Genomic DNA, 25,568 nt, shown 5'->3' on the forward strand with positions numbered 1-25,568 from the left:
ACTTCTTTCATAAGTGTTCTATAGTTTTCAGAGTACAGATCTTTTACCTCCTTGGTTAGGTTTATTCATAGATATCTCATTGTTTTAGGTTCCTCCAGCATTTTCAGCAATTTCTGGTCCCCAGTGAAGTTCTCTCAGATCCTTTGGCAATTCCACAGCCTAATTGAATATTCCGTTTCAGATGCCCTTTCTTGGTCTGCTTTGGGCTATGACTGAATTCTTCTCTCTAGGTCTCTATTTAAATAAACACCAGCACCGCAACAGGTTTAATTTTTTTAAGCCTTTATTTAAATTCCAGTTAGTTAATATACAGTGTAATATTAGTTTCAGGTTTACGAAATAGTGATTCAACACTTCCATACAACACTCTGGGGGTCATCACCACAAATGCCATCTTTAATCCCCATCACCTGTTTCACCCTTCTCCCACCTGCCTCCCCTCTGGTAACCATCATTTCGTTCTCTAAAGTTAAGAGTCTGTTTCTTGGTTTGCCTCTCTCTCTCTCTCTCTCTTTCAAGCAGGCTTCACTCCCGGCACGGAGCCTGACATGGGACTCGAACTCACAAGCCTGAGATCAAGACCTGAGGTGAGAATGAGACAGATGCTCAACCAACTGAGCCACCCAGGTGCCCCTTGGTCTCTTTTTTCCCCCTTTGCTCCTTTGTTTTGTTCTTAAATTCCACATATGAGTGAAATCATGTGGTATTTGTCTTTCTCTGACTGACTTATTTTGCTTAGCATGATACTCTCTAGCTCCATCCGTGTTGTTGCCAATGGCAAGATTTCATTCTTTTTTTATGGCTGAGTAATATTCCATTGTATATATACCACATGTTCTTTATACATTCATCTATCCATGGACACTTGGGCTGCTTCCATATAATTTGGCTTTAATTCAACAACCAGTACATACTTATTAGAGAAAAAAATTAAAAAACACAGATATGTGAGGTAAAACTTATAAAATTACCCATAAGCTTATTGTGCATAAAAACCTCTTCATAATCTGCTCTATTTGGTGTCCTTCCAGGCTTTTTTTTTTTTTATTTGATATTTTGTGAAAAAAATGGGGTTATACTGCATTCACGTGACAAATTTTATTGAGTACCTACTGTGTGGTAAACAGTATGCTTGATCATCGGAACATACACATAGTCTTAGGGCATCTCAGTAGTGAAGTCTTTATATATCATTTTGTCCTCCTGGTGGTCAGGTCAATTGCATCTTACTCTAAGGCTGGGGCTTTGGAGCAGACGGTCCCTTGCACACCCATGCTACCTTCATGACATTGGGCACCTACTTTACGTTCTTTGTGCCTGCTTCCATATTATATTAATACAATTCAATGGAATCATCTGTGTAAAATATACAACGTAGAGTAAATGGTTGAATATGAGATGACCATTATTATTAGCATCATATTCTACAGAAAAGCTTACAATCAAGTAGAAGAAGATGTATTGTCTGGTCATTTATTTATCCTTAGCAGCTGATGAAGAAAGAACTAATTAGTCTAAACATTGAGCAAGATGAAAGGAGCAGGCCACTGGCTGCCTCTGTGGGGTTAATTTAGCCATCACTTCTGCATGGAGCTGGTACATTTAGAGTGTGAAAGGAACCTGCTGCTTGTTGATAATTAGTCTGGTTTCGATGAGTATCATCAGGTGTTAATAACAGCTCAAATGCACTGTATCTTTTCACAACTTTTAGAAGATGTTTAGGTTGTTTGCTGGGTTCTCACTTCTTGGGCTTCTGTGTGGATGTTGGGGGTTGATCTGGGGAGGGCCAGATAGGATGCTTCTACCTCCATGGATCCTGGCCATCTCCATGATGGCTACAATATGGCCCTGCCCAGAATGGGTAATATCCTGGATATTACATGAATTGGGTCAGATGCTGGCCTTTCCTGATGGTAAGTGGCATTTCTTTGCCAGTGGGGGACATTTCTTCTTGTCCCAAATAATCCTGACAATACAATAGTTTAAAAGAAAAAAAAAACCCAACTGGAAGGAATGTAAATTTTTACCAATAGAGTACTAGCTAAATGCATATTAGGATATCATACAACAGAACACAATGTAGCCATTAAAAAGAATAAGGTGTACCTGTATAGGTGTCCAAGAGGCACAAATTGGGAGAAAAGCTGCAGAACAGTAACTAGGGTCTGATTTGATGTAAGAGAAGAGGGGGGGGATAAATAAAGGGAGAAAAACTGACAGAGAAAGAAAAAAAAGGAAGAGAAAAAGAAAAGGAAAGAAGAAAAGTATTTCTTTATAAAACCAGGCTTTCCTTTGCACATCATAGATTACTCCAGAATTTAAGGACTGGGGTAGATTTCTACTGCAGGTAAAAGGGGTGTGTGTGTATAGGGGTTTTACACAGTACCACATTGAAAGACTACTCCAAATTTTCTTCATACTTTATTTGGAGAGTGAGTGCCCACAACTAGATTAATTCTATTCTGTGGATTGACACACACTATCCTCACTGATCTATCCCAAGGCCTTTTATTTATTTATAATAGCATAGACACATATCCTTGTTGTGATCAGAGCAGTTCTCCTGAGATGTAATTTATGATCATTAAAATGCACCCATTTTAAGTGTATAGTTCATTGAGATTCAACAATCAGGATATAGAACATTTCTGTCACCCCAAAGATTCTCTTGCTTCTCTTCCCAGTTAATCATTAATTCCCAGCCCTGGTCCCAGGCAAATGCTGATCTACTTCTATTACAATATATTTTCTTTCCTAGAGTTTCCTATAAATGCAGTCATACAGGATGTACTTCTGTGGTAGGATTCTTCTCAGAATAACAAACTGAGGGTTGAAGGGGGGTGGGAGGGAGGGGAGGGTGGGAGATGGGTATTGAGGAGGGCACCTTTTGGGATGAGCACTGAGTGTTGTATGGAAACCAATTTGACAATAAATTTCATATATTGAAAAAAAAAAGGATTCTTCTCAGAATAATGGTTTGGCCATTCATGTGTGTTGTGTGTATCAGTAGTTCTTTTCTGTTTTAAAATTTGGACTGAGTAGTATTCCGTTTTATATAAACAGCATGTTATAATATACCATATACATTATAATATTAGACAGTATGTTTATCCATCCACATATTGAGAAAGATTTTATTTGGGGAAAGGTTTATGTCACCAAAAAGGTTGAAAACCACTTTTCCACCTTAATTGCATATTCTTGGGAACGATGGAGAACTCAATCTACACCATGATTTTCAGTGAGAAAGCAGGTCTCATGTTGGGAGATTAGGTGATAGGATGACTGAAGGTTTCTGTGGTCTTATTGAATACACATGTGGCAGGCATCCCAGGCAGTGGCCCCCAGTTATCCTCACCTCCTGGTATTCATGTTTTTGTATAATATCCTCTCTTTTGGGGTGGGCTAGACTTCTAATGAATTGAATATGGCAGAAGTAATGGGCTATCACTTCTGCGATTAGGTTATAAAAAAAACCTACTTCTGTCTTAGGTGTTAGTTCTAGGATGGCTTTCTAGGGAAGCCAGCTATCATATCATGAATCAGTCCTGTGGTGAGGTCCATGTGGTAAGGGGTCAAGGCCTGCCAGTAACCACAGAAATAAGCTTGGGAAGGAGATTGCCCCAGTTGAATCCTCAAATGAGACTGTGATGTTTGATGGCTTAATTGCAATCTCAGGAGAAATCTTGAGTCAGAGACACCCAGATAAGCTAAACTGAGCAATATAAACTGTGAGATAATTACTAAGTTACTAAGTTTGGGGTCATTTGTTACACAGCGGAGATAACTAATACTGACAAAATTAAGTTACTGTTGTTAATTATTCCTATTGCTACCATAGACTTCACCCTTCCTGGTTTCAATCACAGGTTTAGCAGAGCCCTGGAGATACGTTACAGTAGTAATCACCAGGTAGTAGATATGGGGTCAGGTACTTGTCAGGCACTTACTTACTTACTTTAGGGGAGAAAGGACTGTAAGATAACTAGAGCTAGTACAGAAAGGAGCTGGGTTTGAATCCAGGCAGTGACTCTAGTGACACTGACTGTGACCATGACACATCCTGCTGCCTTGGAGACCAGCATCTCCCAGCCATCCACAAACGATCCTTACCTTACCTTACCCCAACCTTCTCCTTACTCCATTCTTGCCCCTTCTTCCCTGGATTCTCCCCGACCAACCCTGTCCCAGCTCCCACCTCAACCACTGCCGGGTCAGCCATCCTCCAGCTGCTTTTCCTGATCAAGGATGTCAGGGCGGACTACGTATGTTGGGATCTCAGGAACTTTTCATCTTCCCCCTCCAGAGAACTGTCTGCCTTCCTTACTCCTTCTTCATCTCAGCGATTGTTCTTTTTTAGTCAGATGGAAACAGGAAGGTTTTCTTTCTAGGCTCCTTTCCCATATCAGGAATTAAAACAGTGTCTAAATGCAGGGAATATTAATGTATATTTGAAGGATAAAATGAAGCAGCAAATGACTGAATCGCCCACTTGCTTGGGGAGACACCTTGGGGCTGGAAATGAGCTTGCTCTTTGGCCTCAGACTTGCCTTTGAATTCTAGCTCTGCTGGTCCTTGGGTGTGAGATCCTGGCCATGTGACTTCTCTGTGCCTCTGTTTTCTCATCCCTAAAATGGGAGCATCAATTTTTTTATGGCTAAAGATGAAGTGATACTGTCCATAAAATAGCACAGTGCCTGGTACAATATAATTAGTCCATTTATTACCACTGTTGTTGTTGCCTAATTCTTATTTGTGCATTTTCAGATGTCTTTTCTCAAAGTTGAGGACTTCTTCAATGAAAAAGACTGTCTCTACCAGCATTTTCCTCCCCTGGGTCATCTTGGAGGTAGATAATTCTCTGTTAGTATCTGGCACATCCTCTTTCACTCCGTCACGGTATAAAAGGGCAGGATGGTGCAGAGGTCCAAGAGTACGGCCTGTGCAGTCAGAGAAACTGGTATCGAACCGTGGCTCTTCCACTCCTTAAACAAATGACCTTGGGCAAATTATGAGCGTCACCAGGCCTGTGGATAAAACGGCAAGAATAGGAGCTCCAGCATGGTGGCATTGTGGCGAAGGTTGGTGGAGATAATTAATGCACGTAAGATACTCATTGCGGTGCCGGCACGCAATGATAACCCAACAAATGCAGGTTCTTATTATCATTATTGTAGGAGTTGCTGGAGGATGCTGAGGCATGAGGCCACCCCTCCTCCAGCTTCTAAAGCCTAAGTATTTTACTCTAAGACATTCTGCAGGCACCTGCAGGGATTTCTGCTGTGCTTTGGACAGTGGTGGCCCATTTGGATCGGTAGAAGGCTCTTTTCCTCTTGTCTGTCTTGCCTGGTGGGGGGGGGGGGATGGTGGTTCTCTTTGTGTGTTAGACTTCTATTCATGGATCATCTGCCAGAGACTTGGACCAAGATTTCTTACTCTGCTTTTCAGACTTTCTTCCCCTAATGGTCCTGTTCTGTGCTGTCACCCTGGTGCCCTCCCCTCCTCTCCAGCCCTCAGCAGCTGGCAGGAAATGTTTATAGAAGAAGCTTTTCTTTCTCTTTTTAATAGCCTCCTAGGCTGCAACCTCCCAAATGAGAACCTTGTTAACCAGAAGGACTCTAGGCTACTGATTTATATTCCAGTCATCAAGAGAGGAAAAAGAATTAGAGAGGGAGAAAGAAAATGCTAACGTATCCATGGACTAGTTCCAACACCCTTTCTGATGAGGAGTGTGTATATCTATTTATGTTCTGGGTGCTAAGGGATTCCTTCTAGATTTTAGTATTTGACCTGTTATCGTTGGGTCATGTGGATTCTTTGTTCCTCTTGTGGGTGTGCTGAAAACAAGAGTAACAAATTTATTCTCCTGCCATTTAAACAAAAGATTTGTTACTTTCAAATAATAAAGGTACTTGTTTCAACAGAAATGTTAGGATCTCAGCAAAGATGGTGTCCAAGCTCATGGTGGCTTCAGAGGACAGGTAAGGGCTTACCTCCTATCACTCTCCACAGATACTCACGGGCCAACATCTCTCCATGAGTAGTTATGAGAGAGTCATAAAACTTACAGGTGATAGTCTTTTGTGGCCAGAATTCTAGCTCAGTGGTTCAAGGAAGGCTTCCAGGAGGAGGAAGTGCATTTAGAACTGGGCTTTGAAAGTTGGTGTCATAGAGAATGCAGGCTGTTCCCCAATATCCATTCCTCTCTACTTCCGTAACAGAATACCTAATTTTTAGCCGGCTCATCCCCCTCACCCCCAAGAAAGATAATACTTCTTTGGAATCTTGCTTGCAACACTTGCCACGATTATTTCCCTTCCTGTACGCACATCCTTTCGCAGGGTGACTTGGTAGCACCTCCTGTTTAGTGATGGAGTCTTTCCCCATTCTTGAATCCAAGCCAGACTTGTGATTTGCTTTGTTCAGTACAATGCAATGGAAGTGACATTGGGCTAATCCCAAGCCTAGGCCTCCAGAGGCCTTGCATACCTCCACTCACCCTTGTGGAATCCTGCCTGACCATCATGTGACCAAGCCAGAGTTAGCCTTCTGGACGATAGGAGCCTGTTTGGAGCAGGGACAAACTTTCCTAGCTGAGGTCATTCATCCTAGACCAGCCAACCAGACAGCTAACTACAGGCACATGAGTACTCACCCAAGGCCACAAAAACCGCCTAGCTGAACTGAGCCCAAATTACCAACGCATAGAATCATGTGGTGGGTAAATGCTTATTGTTTTAAGCTACTGTGTTAGGACTTGGTGGTTTGTGATGTATCAAACTAGTTAATACAATTTCCCATGCAGCTAGGTGTGTCTGCATAACTAGGTTTTGTTGGGCGACATGTAAGTGACTGTGTTGTGTATGATTCCTGGGCTGGGGAGCAGATTTCTTTATAGGGAGGAAGCATGCTTTTCTTCCATATTTCTTGCTCCCTAATGATGAGAATGAGAATGTAATAGCTGGAGCTCCAGCAGCCATTCTGGGTCAGGAAGGGAGTTTAGGAATGGAAGGAACCCAGTGCAGAACAATAACTTAGGAGGATCCTGTTCCTCTGAAGCCATAGATTGCCTTTCTAATCCTATTCTGACTACTTCTAAATTTATTAAGCAAAAGGGATAAACTTTTGCCTTTTTTAGGCCACTGGTGTTTTGAGTTTTACGGTGAAATCATAGCTGAACCTAATCCCAAATAATACCAATGGTCGGGATTTAGATAAGCAGGAATGGTAGGAAAGCATACTCATACCAGAGGGAATTTGTAGAGGGAATATCTTGGATAATGTTTCAGAAGAAGAAAAAGTGTGGGTGGTGAAAAGGCTGCATGGTATTTCTTTTTTTTTTTTTTTTAATTTTTTTTTTCAACGTTTTTAATTTATTTTTGGGACAGAGAGAGACAGAGCATGAACGGGGGAGGGGCAGACAGAGAGGGAGACACAGAATCGGAAACAGCCTCCAGGCTCCGAGCTATCAGCCCAGAGCCTGACGCGGGGCTCGAACTCACGGACCGCGAGATCGTGACCTGGCTGAAGTCGGACGCTTAACCGACTGCGCCACCCAGGTGCCCCGGTATTTCTTAAGGGAAACACTGGGTGATAGGGCTGGGAACAGTTTGGGGCCAGCTTTTGCAAGGCCTTGAAGGGTAGGCTAAGAAATTTGGAGAATGTGGCACAACAGATGTCTGAAGCCTTATAAAAATCACAGTAAGGAATTCACTGATTCATTTCCTCCGGGGAGTTAATGTTCCAGTGAGAGAGACAAGATAACAAAATAATAGGATGATTACAGATTGTGATTAATGGTCTGTGTGATATGATGCTGACTAACTGTTGGATGCAGGCAAGTACTTTAGAGAGGTTGGTCAGAGAAAGATTTTTTTTTTTTTTTAAGTTTTAGAATCCTGTGCCAGGCATTGTGCAGACATCTAGGGACACAGGGAGTGATAACACACAGTTTCTGTCGTGAAGGATCTGTCTGTGGCTGTGAAGAGATCACAGTCTTGTGTGGTGGTAGGGTTAATCGGGAACAATTTCCTAGAGGAGGTGGGAGAGCGCCAAAGCAAGTAATTTAGTCTTCCCATCTGTATCAGTCAGATGTGGCTGTGATAAAACTGTGTAACATACACCCCCCCCCCCCCCCACACACACACATCTTTGCTTACCACGAAAATGATTTTTCTCACAGGTCTGCATCTAGGCTGTGATTCTGCGGGGCTCTGCTGGATCAGCTGGCTTGATTCCAGGCCCAGGTCTGTTGTATGTATCTCCTCATCCTGGGACCATTGGCTACGCAAGGTTTGATCTTCTCACGGTCGATGGCAGAAGTTCAAGAGATCAAGCAGAGTCACAGAGGCACATTTAAAGCCTCTGCTTCCATTGCATCTACTCACACTACTGGCCATAGCAGGTCACATGACCAAGACTGACAACCACGGGTCAGAAAGAATACTCTACCCACAGTGAGAAAATGTCAAAGGTACAAGGATGTTTAATTCTGTAATGCAAGGAGTAAAAGGTTGGAAACAGTAAGTCAGTCTTTCATAGTATTCAAGGAAGTGAGGTACTTCTCCATTTTTTCAGAAATCTCATGTATGTCTGAGTATTTTGCTAATTTTTTTCAAGAAATCTTTTCTATTTCCTGTTAGATTTATTGCAAAGCACCATTATCCTTTTTGTCTAAATTTAAAAATAATTTTTTTAAAGTTTATTTATATTTGAGAGAGAAAGAGAGACAGACAGACAGACCTTGAGCAGGGGAGGGCAGAGAGACAGAGACAGAATCTGAAGCAGACTCCAGGCTCGAGCTGCAAGCTGTCAGCAAGAACCCGATGCGGGCCTTGAACCCACGAGCAATGAGATCATGACCTGAGTCAAAGTCAGATGCTTAACCAACTGAACGCCCCTTGTCTAAATTCTTACTTAAAAAATTACATATGCATACATGGTAAAAACTTCAAAAAGGAGTACTGAAAGATATAACAGTGAACATAAGGGTGGCCCTTCTCAAGAGGCAAATCCTAGGTTTCTTTTCAGAGATATTCTGTGTGTGCACAAACAAATATTTTGGTTTTTTTAGTGTTAAGTTTTTATTTTAATTCTGGTTGAGTTAACATACAGAACCAAATATTTTCTTACATTAAAAAAAAATACAAAATGTGGGCGCCTGGGTGGCTCAGTTGGTTAAACGTCCAACTTCGGCCCAAGTCATGATATCACCGTTCATGGGTTCGAGCCCCGCGTCGGGCTCTGTGCTGACAGCTCAGAGCCTGGAGCCTGCTTCCGATTCTGTGTCTGCCTGTCTCTCTCTGCCTGTCTCTCGTGCATGCTCTGTCTCTCTCCATCTCTCAAAAATGAATAAACGTTAAAAAAAATGTTTTTAATACAAAATGGCATTCCACTACACTTGTTCCTCTGTATCTCCCTTCTTCTCTTCTGTTTAACAATGTATCTTAGAGGTGGTGCCATTTCAGTTCAGCGAGGCCCATTTCATTGTGTTTAATGGCTACATTGTTTTCCGCTGTGAGGCTGTGCTGTAATTTATTTAATCAGAGCCATATTGAAAGACATTTGGATTATGTCCAATCTTTTGCTACCATAACCAAAGCTGCATTAAGTACCCTGGAACATCTATCTTTATGCACATGTGTGAGTACATCAGTAGGTTAAATCTCTAAGCAGAAATTGCTAGATCAAGGGATATGCAACTTAACATTTGATGGATATTGACTCTCTATTTCTAAAAAGAAAGAATGATTTCTTCCAGCATGTCTACAGATCTCTGTCTGTCCCCCCTGTCTTCCTCTGATTCTTGTCCCGTGGTATTGTTCAGTGCTGAGCCAATGGAATAAAGTAGTTCAAAACTTATTCCTCTAGGATCTCTGGGGAGAGTTTGAGTAGTATCCTTTGAATCTTGACAAAAAAAAAAAAAAAAATGAAGATGGGGAAGAACCTGGTACTGCTGTTGTTACCCAGATCATCCATTTATTTATTTATTTATTTAAAAAAATCTTTTTAATGTTTTATTTTTGAGACAGAGAAAGACAGAGCGGGAGCAGGGGAAGGGCAGAGAGAGAGGGAGACCCAGAAACCGAAGCAGGCTCCAGGCTCTGAGCTGTCAGCCCAGAGCCCTATGCGGGGCTCGAACTCACGGACCGTGAGATCATGACCTGAGCCAAAGGTGACGCTTAACCGACTGAGCCACCCAGATGCCCCATTTATTTTTTATTTTTTATTGTTTTAATGTCCAGATCATCCTTTTATTTTTATTTAAAAAAAATTTTTTTTTTCAACGTTTTCTATTTATTTTTGGGACAGAGAGAGACAGAGCATGAACGGGGGAGGGGCAGAGAGAGAGGGAGACACAGAATCGGAAACAGGCTCCAGGCTCTGAGCCATCAGCCCAGAGCCTGACGCGGGGCTCGAACTCACGGACCGCGAGATCGTGACCTGGCTGAAGTCGGACGCTTAACCGACTGCGCCACCCAGGCGCCCCTAGATCATCCTTTTAATGAGAGCACTGGAGGAGCATCGAATGTTGTTCTCACCAACATGTTTACCCAGGAACTCCAGACTGCAAGTGGAATGATTTATATTCCTGGGAGATCCCAGTAAAAAATGTGCACAATACCCTTTAATTTGATCTGCTTTCCCTGTTGCACCTAAATATTTAGGGCAAATAGAAAATAGTTCTGATTTACAGTCTCTATAAAAATTTTAAACAACCTAATAGGACATTTGATCATGAAATTGCCTGAAATAATGTTGGTGGTAGTCAGCCGTATTTCTTTGAAATGGCCTGTAACTTCAGTGCAAACCCCCAAACATGGATTTTTTTCCCTTGCTAATAACAGCCTTATTAATAAAAGAATGATTTTCTTTACAGATCTTCACCAGCTGGGTTCCGATGCCTTTGTTCAATAAAGGTAGAGATAATAACTGTCTCTAAAAAGAAAATGTGCTGAGGTTCCCAGGAGAAGTGGTGGAAACAAATCTTTTATTAAATCATATCAAATTGTGTTTCTTGTTTACTTTTCTCATTTTGTAAGTCACAGTCATATCTGCTAGTTTTGGTAAACCTTGCCTCACAGTCGTAAAAACAAAACAAAACAAAAAAAAAAACCCCAGCAATTTGGAGGCTTGGTGTTCTTAAAGCTAAATGCTGTGTGATCAATCGGGGTGATAAATTTCACACAATTAACTGCCGTGATGACATTTCTGAGTCTGTTCCTCTATTTTCCCCCGCTGACATCTTAGGAGATTGGTTAACTTCTGCCTATATTTGCAGATGTTCTATGGATGCCTAGAAAAAGAACAGCAGGAAAATGTAGTCAATATCTGGAGTTTTTACCTGTTCACAAATTTGTGACCCTTAGAGTAATAACATCTCAATTTTCCTTTGAGGGCAGGTGGTTCACATAGGCTAGCTCTATTCCTACTGCGAGGAGAGGCGTATGACCCAGACCTGGCCAATCAAAACATCCTTGCTCAAGGTGGACCAATCAGAGCCAGTGAGAATCCTGGGACTTGTACTACGACTACCGGAAATGAGAACTTTCTTGATTGGAATTCGTTAAAGAACGAGATATAAACCTGCTTATGGTTATCTTCCCTCTCCATGGGAAGAGTACTCTCGAAGGAAGACAGGACAGAGAAAGACAGCCAAGAAGTGGAGGAAGACAGATTCCTGATGAGATCACTTGAATTCTTGAGTCTAATTATGCCTGAAGTTTTACTCATCAATTAGGCAAGCTAATCAATTTTAATTTTTTGCTTAAGTCCGTTTTGTTGGCCACTTGCCTCCAAAAGAGTCTTAAACCCTTGTGTTTTATAACTTTCAGTAAAGTCTCATCTGTAGGAGAGCATGTGCAACAGCAGCATTACCCGTGTCTACAATAATAGATCAGCCCTATTTTCTCTCGTGTTCTCAGTGGTCACCATTGTATAATGGACTGTCTTCAGGTAGGTACACCTGCTCCAGGCCACAGCTCATCAGATATCTCCTTGGCCCAGCATATCTCCTGTCTTTCCAAGAATTGTCATTGCTAGAATTACTCATAGTTGTCCCATATTCATACTCTGTGGATATGGGATTTGTGCTATGCCCTGTCCTCCCCCTGCTCTACCCCAGGGGCTCAGTAGTTCCTTGTGAATGCAGTTGTGCTTATCTGTGCCCTAGAGAATTCAGAATGAGATTTCCTGGCAGCTGGCCACTTGTATCTTCTCCCAGCCTTGCATCTCTAAGATCTTGGGTCCATTTCTAGTTCTTTCTTTGTCTTGCTCAAATTAAGCAATCACCTTATTTGAATGGGGGAGTTGATGTAGACAGCGATACAGGCTAACGTTTGTAATGTGCTTTTTGCATATCAGACACCGTGCTTGGCACATTCATGTGTGCTCAGTCCATCTTGTGAGTTTCCCATAACACTTAATGTATTCTTCTATTTAATACTTTTTATGGTCTTGACACTATGCTAGGTGTTTTACCAGTATAGCTAATTTAATCCTTACAGAATCAGGACAGAGGTATCATTATCTCCATTGATAAGATGAGGTTGGGAAAGTTTAAGTAGTTTCCCAGTGTCATGCAATGAGGAAGTGGTGGAAACAGGATTTCAACCCAGGACAGAATGACTCCAAATCCAGTTTTCTTACTTCCTACACTAGCACTTACTACGTTGTAGTTATTGGCTTGTGTCTCTCTCTCACCTGTGAACTCCCTGACCTCTCAACACTCATGTGTTATCTTTGGACCCCAGTACTCCCTCACTCTAGAGTCTTGCTTAGAGGAGTAGGTTCTCAAAAACTATAGACTGGCTGAAGAAATCTTCACAACAACTCTGGAAGGCGAGTATTTTTCTTTCCATTTTACACATGAGCAAATTTAGGCTTCGGATGGTTAAGGGACTTACCCAACGCCAGGAACTAGCATTCACAAAATATAATCCTATAATCCTGAAATGTCCTGCTTCAACTGAGAATTGAGAAAGATATTCTATAAGCTGAAGAGAGGGGTCTTTGGGATGTTCATTCATCCAATATAGATAGGTTAATGAAGGCTCCATTGGGGTGGATTACCATGCAGAAAGCGGTGCAGACATTTTATGAAAGGGAGCTGCATGCATATTACTGAATCTGCTCTTGAGCTCCTTATAACTTGTGAGCAGGCAGAACACTGCTTAATGGTGCTGGACAAAGCTCAAGTGAAAATGGCTCCAGTGGGGAAATCTTTTATGGAAACTGAAATGATTGTTTTAGGAATCCGAATTGTAATTTTTCACTTCTTTGTCTCTGGTCTCTTGAGTCCCGGTCTATATCATGGGTGTATTTCATAATGGAATTCTGGTGACTTTGCCCAGTGTAAGGGGCACTGCAGTGGCAGGCAGGCAAGCTCAATGTGTGGAGGGAGGCAGCAAGTTAGATATTTAGAGGCAGAGACTAGGACTTTGTTAGATGGAACCGACAGCTCTAAAGGGCACCTCAAGGAAACACATTTCTCAGGGCATCTAAGAACATGAGAGCTGAGCCCAGGGTCTGATGTAGCTCTCTCTGTTTGAAAGCACTGACATTCTGTTAAGCTAATGATGAGTTTTCTTCTCTTTTCTCCCAACACCAAGACTAGGCAAAAAAAAAAAAAAAAAAAAATGCAGGGGAAGAAAGAACAAGGAACAATTTCCAAAGTCTTCAGGGTCCGTAGGCTGGCTTTTGAACTAAGTCACACTGCTGTCATCCTCCAGGCTGCTTGTACTTTTGCAGTAGTCATTGGCAGATTAATGAGTTTCATGAAAGTTAAGAGAAAATAGCAGCTGGAAATAGCACTAAAAGTTTCAAGGACATTTTGGGGGAGGGGGTGAAATATGTCGTCACCCTCATGTACTCATGGAAACATGTAGGTTATGTCATTAGCTAAAAATCCCAGCCATGAAGTCAAGAATGCATATAATTTACCTACTCACTTACCCACCAGCCATCCATCCATCCACCCACCCATCCATCCATCTATCCACTGATCCATCCATCCACCCACCAACCACCCATCCATCTAGCCATTCATCCATCCATCCATCCACCCACCCACACATCCATCCATCCATCCATCCACCCACCCACCCACACATCCATCTATCCATTCATCCTCCACCCACCCAGCCACCCACACATCCATCCATCCACCCACCGACCACCCATCCATCTAGCCATTCATCCATCTACCCATCCATCCATCCATCCATCCACCCACCACCCCCCCCCCCCCACACACACATCCATCTACCCATTCATCCTCCACCCACCTTTACCCATCCACTTAACATTTAACAAACACAGACAATGTGCCAGGCATTATCTAAGGCTACCAGTATTTGGTTCTCTGGAACTTTCAAGACTGCGTTTTTTTTGCTATAATATAATTTCAGAAAGCAAATTTGCTGTTGGGAGCTTTTGTTACGGCGAAGCAAAATGGCATATTGAGTTTCTATAGATTTTGACTCTTATATAACTGTACACTTGGCACTGAAAATCTTATGCAACTTATTTGGGAAAAGATGGTCTACAGTACAAGTTGCTGCATCATGCAGAAAGACGGGCCGCAAGAAACAGTTTTTGTTTAGGGTTTGTTTTTCAGGAGAAGCTGTGAAATTGTTGAGCTGAAGTTGTTTTGCTTGGTCAGGTGTTACTAGTCCACTAAAAATAAGCCTGTATTAGTGGACATCTTAGAAACTAAGAAAGCTCAGCTGCAAGGGAATTAATAGACTCGTACTTTGTTACGCACTACTACATGGAACTTCACTGAAGTTCTCTGAACACGAGTGGTAGACAGTGATGCTAAGTGTGAGGAACTGGAGGCACGCGGCCTGTTTCAGATCTCTGACCTTCCACTGATTTGCTCCACGGCCTGGGAAAAGCTGCCTACCTTCTCTGTTTTTAAAACAAAAATAGGACCTTGGGGCGCCTGGGTGGCGCAGTCGGTTAAGTGTCCGACTTCAGCCAGGTCACGATCTCGCGGTCCATGAGTTCGAGCCCCGCGTCAGGCTCTGGGCTGATGGCTCGGAGCCTGGAGCCTGTTTCCGATTCTGTGTCTCCCTCTCTCTCTGCCCCTCCCCCGTTCATGCTCTGTCTCTCTCTGTCCCAAAAATAAATAAAAAAGCGTTGAAAAAAAAATTAAAAAAAACAAAAACAAAAACAAAACAAAAATAGGACCGACATCAATTCTGAGCATTAAATGTGACAGTGCTCATTTTTGGTGAGCAAGGTAGGTACTTCAGGGACACAGAGTAGATATATTCAGATTTGCTGGTCAGAGTGAGTTCGCCACGATTTTCTTTCCTTTTGTTATGTTCTCCTCCTTCTCCCATTCTTTCTTTTGCTCCTCCCACACCACAAGTGTTTCTTCTAGCATATGGAATGGAGATTTCTCTAGTTCTCCTTTCATATGTTAATTTACAATTATGTATATAATTGATAAAATATATAGAGTTGGCTTTGACTAATTTACATAAATGGTAAAACCCACTTATGGGTTTAAAGGTTACCTCAAACCTCACTTTTTCCCACTCAACACTGTATTTTTGACATCTCCTCATGTTGTATGTAAATCTAATTCAGTACCTTCTGACTGTGGCCTGGGGGGCCAACATATGCATAGACTATGATTTGCTTATCCATTCCCTTAGTGATGAAAGAACACCTTCAAAGTCTTTACTGTCACAAGGAAAACTATGGTGAACAGTCTCACGCATGCATCCTTGTGGTTTTGTGTAAGAGTTTCTCTGAGGCACATACCCACCCATGGGGATTGTTGGATAGATGAACAGTTAATTAACCTGAGTACTGAGAGATTGCTGCTTGGAATGGCTGCTTAGTTTACACTTCTCCCTAGCCCTTGATGTTCTCTGACTTTGTAATTTTTGCCAATACGATGGATGTAAAGTGGTATCATTGTTGGTTTAATTTGCTTTTCTCTGATTACTAATGAAGTTGAGTATCTCTTCATATACTTGTTAGCCATTAGTGTTTCCTCTTCTATTAATTTTCTTTTCATAGACTTTACCCTTTTTTCTATTGGGTTTCCTGATTTTTTCCTGCTGTGTTGTAGAGGTTTCTGTAGATTTCAACACCAGCCAAGTTTTAGACATTGCACACATCTCATGGTCCACAGAAGTGTTCAGTGTGTAGATTATGTCCTTTTCTGGGCAGAAATCGCAGTGTTAATGCAGTTGAACACTTCACGTTTTCCCCTTATAGCTGGCTCTTTTTAGATCTTGCTTTAAAATCTGTACAATTGTAAAGTCACAAAGGTATTTCCTCCATTTTCTTCTTTTTTTATATGAAATTTATTGTCAAATTGGTTTCCATACCACACCCAGTGCTCATCCCAAAAGGTGCCCTCTTCAATACCCATCACCACCCACCCCTCCCTCCCACCCCCATCAACCCTCAGTTTGTTCTCAGTTTTTAAGAGTCTCTTATGCTCTCCCACTCTAACCTCTTTTTTTTTTCCTTCCCCTCCCCCATGGGTTTCTGTTAAGTTTCTCAGGATCCACATAAGAGTGAAAACTATCTTTTGCATTCAGGTGTGAAGGAAGGAATCCAATTTTATTTTTCCCATACAGGGAATCAATTTTCCCAACAAAATCTACCACACAATTCAATCTTTCCCAATTGGGTATAATGCCAAGTCTCCTATACATGTAGGACTGTTTCTGGAATCTCTGTGATGCTTCATTGATTTATTTATCTGTTCCTAAGACTACACCACACTTAAAAAAGAATTACTGTGACTTAGTAATAGGTTTTAGTATTCAGTAAAATGAATCCTACTACTATTCCTGTTTTTTTTTTCAAAATTACTTTACATATTCATGCCTTTTATATTTCTGTATATGTTTTAGAATCAGTTTTTCAAATTCCTCAAAAAACTCTGCTGGACATTTGAATAGAACTGCATTAAGTCCACGGTTTAATGATGGGGGGAAATTAATATGCTTACAATGTTAAGTTATCCTATTTGTGAACTTAGTGTTTGTCTTAATCTATTCAGGTCTTTTAAAATGGTCTTTATAAGAGCTTTTCTCCATGAAGCTTCAGTGCATTCACTTTTGTGGGGAGGTGTATTTAAGTCCTACATACATTTTTGTTGTTGTCGCTATAATGTTTTAATATCCTGTACAATCCCTGGCACGTAGTGAGTGCTCAGTAAATGGTACTTATTACTGTTGTTGTAGCTATTATAAAAGGGAGAAAATCAGGAAAGTCTTCACCTGTCTTTAAGAGTCTGTCATGATGTTCTGCAAATAATATGGATGTGGAGCCAGACACACCTGGGTTCTGCTTCTGATTCCACCATTAGCTGTGTGACCTTAAACACTTTTTTGAAGTTCTGAGCCTCTGCTTTGGCTTTAGGGGGAGTAATGTTCATCCTACCAGTGTTCTCGGTATGGTATGAGCATAAAAGGAGATCATGAACTAGTAACACACACAATGACTGGCATATAGGTGATCAGAAAGGAGTTTCTTTCTCCCCCTAGTGAAGAGGTGAAAAGTTTGTCATGTAGCTGCCTCATTTCCCCATGAAGCCATCTCTTCATTTGAAATCCACTTCCAAACTTTGTCTTTTTTGGCCAGATGGACACAGAGTGGGCATACATGTTAAGAAGAATTGAAAAGAAAAATCTACCTTCCTAGAATCCCCTTTTAGATGACACTTTAGCCTTTCTTTCTTTAGAATATAAACTTGAGGAAAGGAAGCACAGTTAACTCCACATAATCCATCTGACTTCAGGTGGTTTTATCCAAGCCAGTTGTGGTTAGTCCATTTGCCTCCTTAGTGACTGGCTCAGGGATGGGCTGGCCCATGCCAATCTGGGCCAATGAAACGCTAGGAGGGCCTTGATGAGGGCTTCTGGGAAAAGAAATCCAGTTTTTCTCCTTCACTGTGCTGGGTTTAAAGAGGCTCACTGCCCTGGTTTCTGGTGGCAGGCACCTCAGTGAGACGATGTGGGATGGGGATGAAGGATGGGGATGAAGCCCACCCTGTGGGATAGGGCAGGGCTGTGGTGTGCAGAGAAATACTGAGTTCTGATGTCAATGTTGAGCTGCTGCCTTGGCAAAGTTGAAGGTCCCTTCCCCCTCAACCCCCTGTTCTGACATAATACTTAATTTAGTCAATTTAAGTAGTGTCAAGAACTGAATTGTGTCCCCTCAAAATTCATAGGTTGAAACCCTAACCCCAAAGTAGTTGGAGATAAGGCCTTTGAAGAGGTAAAATTGAAGGAGGTCTTTAAGGGTGGAGCCCTAATCCAACAGACTGCTGTCCTTGTAATAAGAGAAAGAGACACCAAGAGTTTGTGTGCACAGAGAAAAGACCATGTGAGGGCACAGAAAGAAGGTGCCATCTGCAAGCCAAGGCGAGAGGTTCCACCAGAAACCAACCACGCCAGCACCTGGACTTCCAGCCCCCTGAGCTGTGGGAAAGCCAGCCAGTGTGTAGTGTGTTTTGTTATACAGCCCTACCTAACTAACAAAATTACAAATAGATTTATTTGAAGGCTAAAGCACTACAGTGGATTCAAATCCCAAGTCTTTGGCATGAGTCTGCAAATAATTGATGCTCAAGAAATGTGTGACAATGAACGTGAATGTGAGAATCATTCTGAATTTATAGAGTGCAGAGAATCACACGATTTTGTGTGCTCTCCATTGTTGGAGCTTCTGAATGGCCTTTTGGTACAAGTATAGACTTACTATTAGTGGTATCTTTTAGATGAGGAAAGTGGGGATTAACAAAGGTAAGTGAGGGGCACCTGGGTGGCTCAGTTGGATAAGCATCCAGCTCTTTTTTTATATATATAATTTATTGTCCAATTGGCTTACGTACAACACCCAGTGCTCATCCCAACAAGTGCCCTCCTCAATGCCCATCACCCGCTTTCCCCCACCCCCATCAACCCTTACTTTGTTCTCTGTATTTAAGAGCCTCTTATGTTTGCCTCCCTCCCTCTCTGTTCGTAACTATTTTATTCCCCCTACCCTTCCCTCATTCATGGTCTTCTGTTAAGTTTCTCAAGATCCACATATGAGTGAAAACATATGATATCTGTCTTTCTCTGACTGACTTATTTAAGCATCCAACCCCTATCGCTTCTCGGCCTTTTGGCTAAGATCAAGTGTAAGCATCCAACCCCTGATTAGATGATCTCATGATCTGTGTCATGTCATGATCTCATGATCCGTGAGTTCAAGCCCCGTGTTAAGGTTCTGTGCTGACAGCGCAGAGCCTGCTTGGGATTCTCTCTCTCTCCCTCTCTCTCCATCCCTCTCTCATTTGCTCGCTCTCTCTCATTCTCTCTCTCTTAAATTAAGTGAATAAACATTAAAAAAAAAACCAAGGGGGGCGCCTGGGTGGCGCAGTCAGTTAAGCGTCCGACTTCAGCCAGGTCACGATCTCGCGGTCCGTGAGTTCGAGCCCCGCGTCGGGCTCTGGGCTGATGGCTCGGAGCCAGGAGCCTATTTCCCATTCTGTGTCTCCCTCTCTCTCCGCCCCTCCCCCGTTCATGCTATGTCTCTCTCTGTCCCAAAAATAAATAAAAAAAAAACGAAAAAAAAAACACAAAAAACCAAGGGTAAATGATATGCTTGAGTCTGAGTAGATAGATAAGTGGTGTGAATGGGATAAGAACCAAGGATTTTTCACTCCTATTTTGGTACATTTTGTAATAAGCTGGATCTCCACTAGGCTATGAGAAACTTGAAGGTGCGAACTACATCTTACACATTTTTTGTAGTCATAACTCTCTAGCAAATGATCTGTTTGTTAATGGGTATTAATATGTATTAGAAGGATAAACATGAATAAATGTTATATACTTGTATCATCAAAGCAGCTCTCACGAAATGGCAGGGGAAATGATACCTCCGTCCAGAGTGTTTTAATAATGTCCAACAGTGGCTGTGTCCCATCTCAAAGGCAATAGTCATGGGTGTGGTTTATTTGTACATCTCTAAGTCCAGTTCCAGGCACAGATGTAACAGGCAATGATGACATTGTAAAGGTCATGCTGCCTACTGAATCCTTTCAGACATGGAGGAAGGAGTCAAGAAGCAAAGGCAGAAGAGGCAGTTTAGACCTGTCATATTGGGTACCCCTGGGAGCAGTTTGCACTCAACATGTAAATCACGCTCAGGGTCTGTCTGGTTAATACAAAGCCTTTAGTGCCATTTGCTTCTCCATCGGCATACTGATTATGACACATGGTCATTGGGTTTATCAATAACGTGCCCCATAAATCCAGTTAGCATTTTCTTCTGGGTGCCGCACCTTGGGAAGCTGCTTAAGTACCTTGAAGGTCCTTCGCCAGCTCTGGCCTTGAATCTCAAGGAGGGTCTGAGGCACTTCGGACTCTTGACGGAGTATAACAGGGCTGTGATTTGAGCCCTTTCTGACTGTCTGGAAGCTCTTCCAATGATCTGAAATTTAGATGGGAACCTCTCCTCCCATGAAGTCCTGTCATTCTTAGAAGGAGTCTTGGTGTTACAGGAGTAGTTGTATTTTTGTCATTGGCTATTTTGTTTGCTCTGTGTCACTTCCTTTGGGGAACTACCCTTTCCCTGTGTTGCATGGGCTCTGAACTCTGCCCCCTGGCTACAGGGCTGAGTCAGTGGCCCATGCTTTGCAATCTGAGCTCTCTCATGGCAATCTGAATCTTGAGCCAAGACACGGGGTGGGAGGTGATTGAAGCAAAGTCATTTATGTTTGAGACTGTTGATGAGTTTCTGCTTCTGTCCCTCTGATGAAATTATAAGATCTTTAAAGCATACATCATGAATATGGTAAATACATTGATAATATATATACATTATGAAAGGAGTTACCCCATCTTAATCCCATTTTTGATTAATATATCCATCCATGTCTATATATTAGCATATAGATATTTAGCTCTCCCGTTCATTTCTATGACCTTTCAAATATCCTTTCAATAACTAATTCATTCTTTCTTGAATGTGTTAGGATAGGTTTCTGTTGCTTGCTTTAAAATCCTCCAAGTATTACCGATGTAGATAGCACATGATAGTTTGTTCTCTTATTTTTATTTTCCAAATTAAATACCTTTGGAATACCTTTGAATATAGCTTTGTTGAAACTTCTAATAATGATAATGTTGATGAAAAAAATTTTCCTCTATTATTAACCCCTAAATAGCCTAGAGAAATAGCACTAACAGTTTATGTTCCTGAGCATCCACTGTTTGATAAGTTCAGTGTTAGGAGGCAATATAGAAACCAAGAGCTTGGCCTTTATCTATGTTCAAATCTGGGCTCTCACTTACTAGCCATGTGACCTTGGGCAAATTACTTAACCTCTCTGAACCTCAGTAGTCTCATTTTTAAAATAGAAATAATACTACTTATAGGGATATTATAAAGCTTAAATTAGTTAATACATGTAAAAACATGCCCAGTATATAGTAAATACGTGTTAGCCCATTATCGTTGGGTATTTCAGCTGAAAAAAAGAAATGGCATCTCCTTGAGCTGCTGTAACTTGCCCAAGGCCACACAGGTAGGGCACAGGGGGAGCTGGGATTAAATAAAATCACACTCCTGAGTGCCTTGTCTAGAGTCTGGCACATAGGGTCTCTCTTCACTGAAGCTGCCATCATTCTTCTAAGTGTCTCACGAGCCCAGATTTGACAGGGAAATGTATGAAAACTGCCCCAGGAAAAATTAAAAGCAGAAATTAGGCACCCTTTTCTCTCTCTGCTATCACCTTATGTGCCTTCCTTTCCTTTCTCCCTCCAAAGTGTCTGTCAAGTCCTATTTCAAAGAATCCCTGCTGAGGGTGCTGAGTGATAACTGGTCTATCAGCTGGCATTTAAGATGAAGCCTTTCCTGTGTCCGTTTACATTTCAGTGGGAAATTCCTGAGACCCTGGTGGCTTCCTCATCCAAAGCATTTAGGGGGCATTGGTCTCTCCCTCTTGAGAGACTCTGGAGGTGTCCCTTTTGGAAGAGTTACTCATCTTTGCTGAGGTCTCATTAATTTGAACATCTTGCCTCAGGAAGGCCAGTATGCCTGAGTAATGCTTTCTACTGTGCATTACAGAAGACATACATTTGCTATGCTATGCTAAGGGGAAGCAAGTATGTCCAGGGCAGGTCCTTACGGAATGAGAACGTTGGAACACACGCACGTGTGTGCATGTGTGTGCACAATTAACAATCTATTTAGTCCCAGGTGGTGCTGTTGGTGCCATGTAGTATTTCATTAACAGCATTATTTAATTGCATTCTCATAGCGGTCTTCAAAGTTTGTTACCATTTTCTAATTTTATAGACTAAGAAATTGGGGCTCTGTAGTGGGCCTCTGCTGTCTCATTCAACATTTCCCCCCTTGTCATTAGCATGCAGTTCAAGTAGATTTGACTTGGGGCTTTTTGTGCCTGAGAACTGGCCAGTCTGAATATCCTATGCTTCTGCCTCTTTTATTGGTTCAGAGATGGGCATAGGAGGCCAATAAGAACCAGGTATGGAACTTTTGTTGGAGATTTAGGGAATATGCTGTCTTTTTTTCTTGGCTCGGGTGGCTCAGGCTATAGAATGAGAGCCTATAGGAGACGGGGACATCTTAGCCTATCTGAGAATAAAACCTACAGCAAGGAAGGAAGTGAAAGACGAGAGAATGGTTCCAGGTGTTACCATTTGAGCCCCTGAATCCAGACGTGCCGCATGCTAGAATATCTCCGGACTTTCCAGGTGAATCAACAAAGTCATTTCTGCACTTAATCCAGTTTTGATCTGGGCTTTCTGTCACTTGCCGTGAAAAGAATCCTGATAAATATAGGCTTAGAGGGTGTTATGGACTGAGTGTTTGTGTCTCCCCCACAAAGTTCATACATATAATGAAGCCTTAACCCCCACGTGATAGTATTTGGAAGTGGGACCTTTGGCAGGTGATCAGGTTTGGATGAAATCTTGCGAATGGTGTGCCCGTGATGGGATTAGTGTCTTTACAAGAGCAGGAAGAAGCCATAGGTCCTCCACCATCTGAGGATAGAGAGACGACGGCTCTCTGCAAGCCAGGAGAGAGTTCTCACCAAGGAACCAAATTTTACTGCACCTTGATCTTGGACTTCCTGCCTCCAGGAATAAAAAGGAATTTCTTTTGTTGAAGCCACACAGGTGGTTAGGGCCACTGGAACTGGCTAATACAGAACCCAAGACTGCCTGGGTCCAAATCTTGTCTTTTTAACCCCCACGCCAACTGTCTGTGCCATTATACTTCCTACCCACCAAAGCACACAAATTTAACATATGGAAAAAGAACCTTTACAGAAAGTGGCCTGAGGGTGGGGCTGCCCCCTCAGTAGGGCTAGAATGAGTCTGGAGACATAGAGCTGAAAGGGTAGTGTGAGGTCATGGCTACTTGGCAGATGGGTCCAAACACTTCCAGCAGGTGCAAGCTAATGTTTTCAACCCTGCCATCCTTTTTGTCCCACGGGCTAGAATCCAGCGTAGCTCAGGCTCATCAAGAGAATATAATAAAACACTTTTCTGAGAAAAGGACAGCTTTATTTCTGTCTAAAAGGCCACATTGAGAACCTCACTGGCAACTCTCCTTGCGGGAAAAGAGAAAAAGAATGGAGTGATGAATTAGTTCCTTACAACCCAATGACAGACTGATGGATAAACGCAGTGACAGACCCCAAATTGTATCTTCTGCAAGTCTCCCCCGAAGAAAAAGTCTTTGTCCTTTTAGACATTCCCTGAAAATGGCATGGAAATATGGCTGAAAGCCCCACTGTCTGGGGGACATACATTATTATTACTATAGCTATTTTATCAGACCCAGGATTCAGGTGTTAAAACCCAAACATGGAGTGATTTGGTGCCACCAAGGCTCAGATAATATTCTTCCTGTGTCTCTCCTGTTTTGATAGCTGGCTGTACTGGCAAAAGCTGTGCATCACTGGGGGCTTAATACAATTTAGGGTTACTGTTCTGACTACCTTTCTTTATGACCCAAATAAATAATACTTTAATATATATATAATATACATAATATAATATATATACAGCACAGAAGTCCTATTTTTCTGCCTGCAAAATGTTTTTAACTGAAACCCCAGTTTAATTCTGGAAATTCCAATTTAATCCTGGATTCCAATTTAATTTGGTGGAGGATCAAGCACATCTCTACTCTCTGTTATACAGCAAGGAGGGGGACACAGCGTTTTCCGTGATAAAGATAAATCCTAAACCTTAGAGGAGGGGGTTCTTGACCAGGGCCACACATGGGGAATCACCAGGGAGCTTGGGGGAAAAAAAAATACCAACACTTGGGACCCTAACCAGAAGACTTGCATTTGCTTGATCACGGGGTGTGGCCCGACTGATGGGATTGCTTTTAAAGTGTCACAGGTGGTTCTCTTGTGCAGCCACAGCCCAGAAGCTCTGCCGTAAGCCGATTTCAAAGTTCCTAATTTTCCCCTTAAACAGCTTAAAGTATAGAAAATAAGCGGTGTCTATGCCACATGGATACTGGCTCCACCAAGGGTGCACATTGTGAAACCTTGACAAAGTGCTGGACCTCTGTGAGGTTCCGAAGTTCTCTCCTTTCTATCATTTGCGTAAAAGGAGTGCCTAACCCACAGGGTTGTGTGGTGAAGGTTGACTGAGGTAAGTGCGTAAAATGTGCCTGGCGGAGAGTAACATTTCGTAACTGTTGGCTTTTACGTTCACTATTAATGTTAGGACTGGTTTTTGCAATCTTAGCAGGTGATAGAAACTGGTTTTATTTAAAGGGGGGGGGGGGAAACTAGCTGACTCAGGTAACCCCACCTAGGAAAGTACAGGGGTGGGTGTGGCCCCGGGACAACTGGGTCCAAGGGGTCAACCCCGTAGATTCTTTTCCTCTTCTCTCTTATTTCTGCTTCTCCTCTTCTCTGCAGCCTCAGGCCACGGGCCCACTTCTCTGCCAGGAGGAGACGACCATTCAGGCTGACCCGGCACACATTCTGCGACCAGAAGGGAAAAAGGTACCTGTATCACTCATTTCGGGTGGGAAAAATCCTGAGGAAAGACGAAGGTGCATGGTGTTCTCGTGACGGCTGGATTATCACTGTTACCAGAAGGAGCGTGGGGTGTGAGAAGCTGAGCAGACAAAAACAGTCGCGTCTAGGATGATGAGAAGTCAGTTCTTATAATAATGACTATGTCCATTGAACAAATATTTGTTAAGTATCTATTATGGGCCAGACGTGGTTCTAGATGCTACTTTGTACAATGAGAAATGGACATCACATTAAAAAAAAATACTGAGATAGAGTTTATACATGGTAAAGTTCAGTCTTTTTTTCTTTTGAGATAAAATTCATATACTGTAAAATTCAAACCTTTTTTTTTTTTTTTTTTTTTTTTAGAGAGAGAGAGAGCATGAGCAGGGGAGGCGCAGAGGGGGAGAGACAGACAGAGACTCTTAAGCAGGCTCCACCGTGCTAAGCTCGATCAGGTCTTGATCTCATGACCTGGGATCATGACCTGAGCTGAAATCTAGAGTGAGATACTCAACTAAGCCAC

General features: G+C 42.2%; 1 long non-coding RNA gene across 2 annotated transcripts in view; it reads left to right on the top strand.

Annotated features, from left to right (window-relative positions):
• Positions 1-25,568, top strand: part of LOC131501559 (uncharacterized) — a 231,149-nt gene that overhangs the window by 88,317 nt on the left and 117,264 nt on the right. The window contains exons 1-5 of one of the 2 annotated variants that reach the window (XR_009256832.1): positions 4,571-4,849; positions 8,183-8,473; positions 10,880-10,919; positions 11,403-11,955; positions 24,941-25,027. This is a non-coding gene — a long non-coding RNA (uncharacterized LOC131501559). Of the gene's footprint in view, positions 1-4,570; positions 4,850-8,182; positions 8,474-10,879; positions 10,920-11,402; positions 11,956-24,940; positions 25,028-25,568 lie in introns of those variants that run through there. The other variant, XR_009256831.1, reaches the window with a different exon arrangement.

The sequence above is a fragment of the Neofelis nebulosa genome, chromosome 18, assembly GCF_028018385.1.
Source record: "Neofelis nebulosa isolate mNeoNeb1 chromosome 18, mNeoNeb1.pri, whole genome shotgun sequence".
NCBI classification, from domain to species: domain Eukaryota; kingdom Metazoa; phylum Chordata; class Mammalia; order Carnivora; family Felidae; genus Neofelis; species Neofelis nebulosa.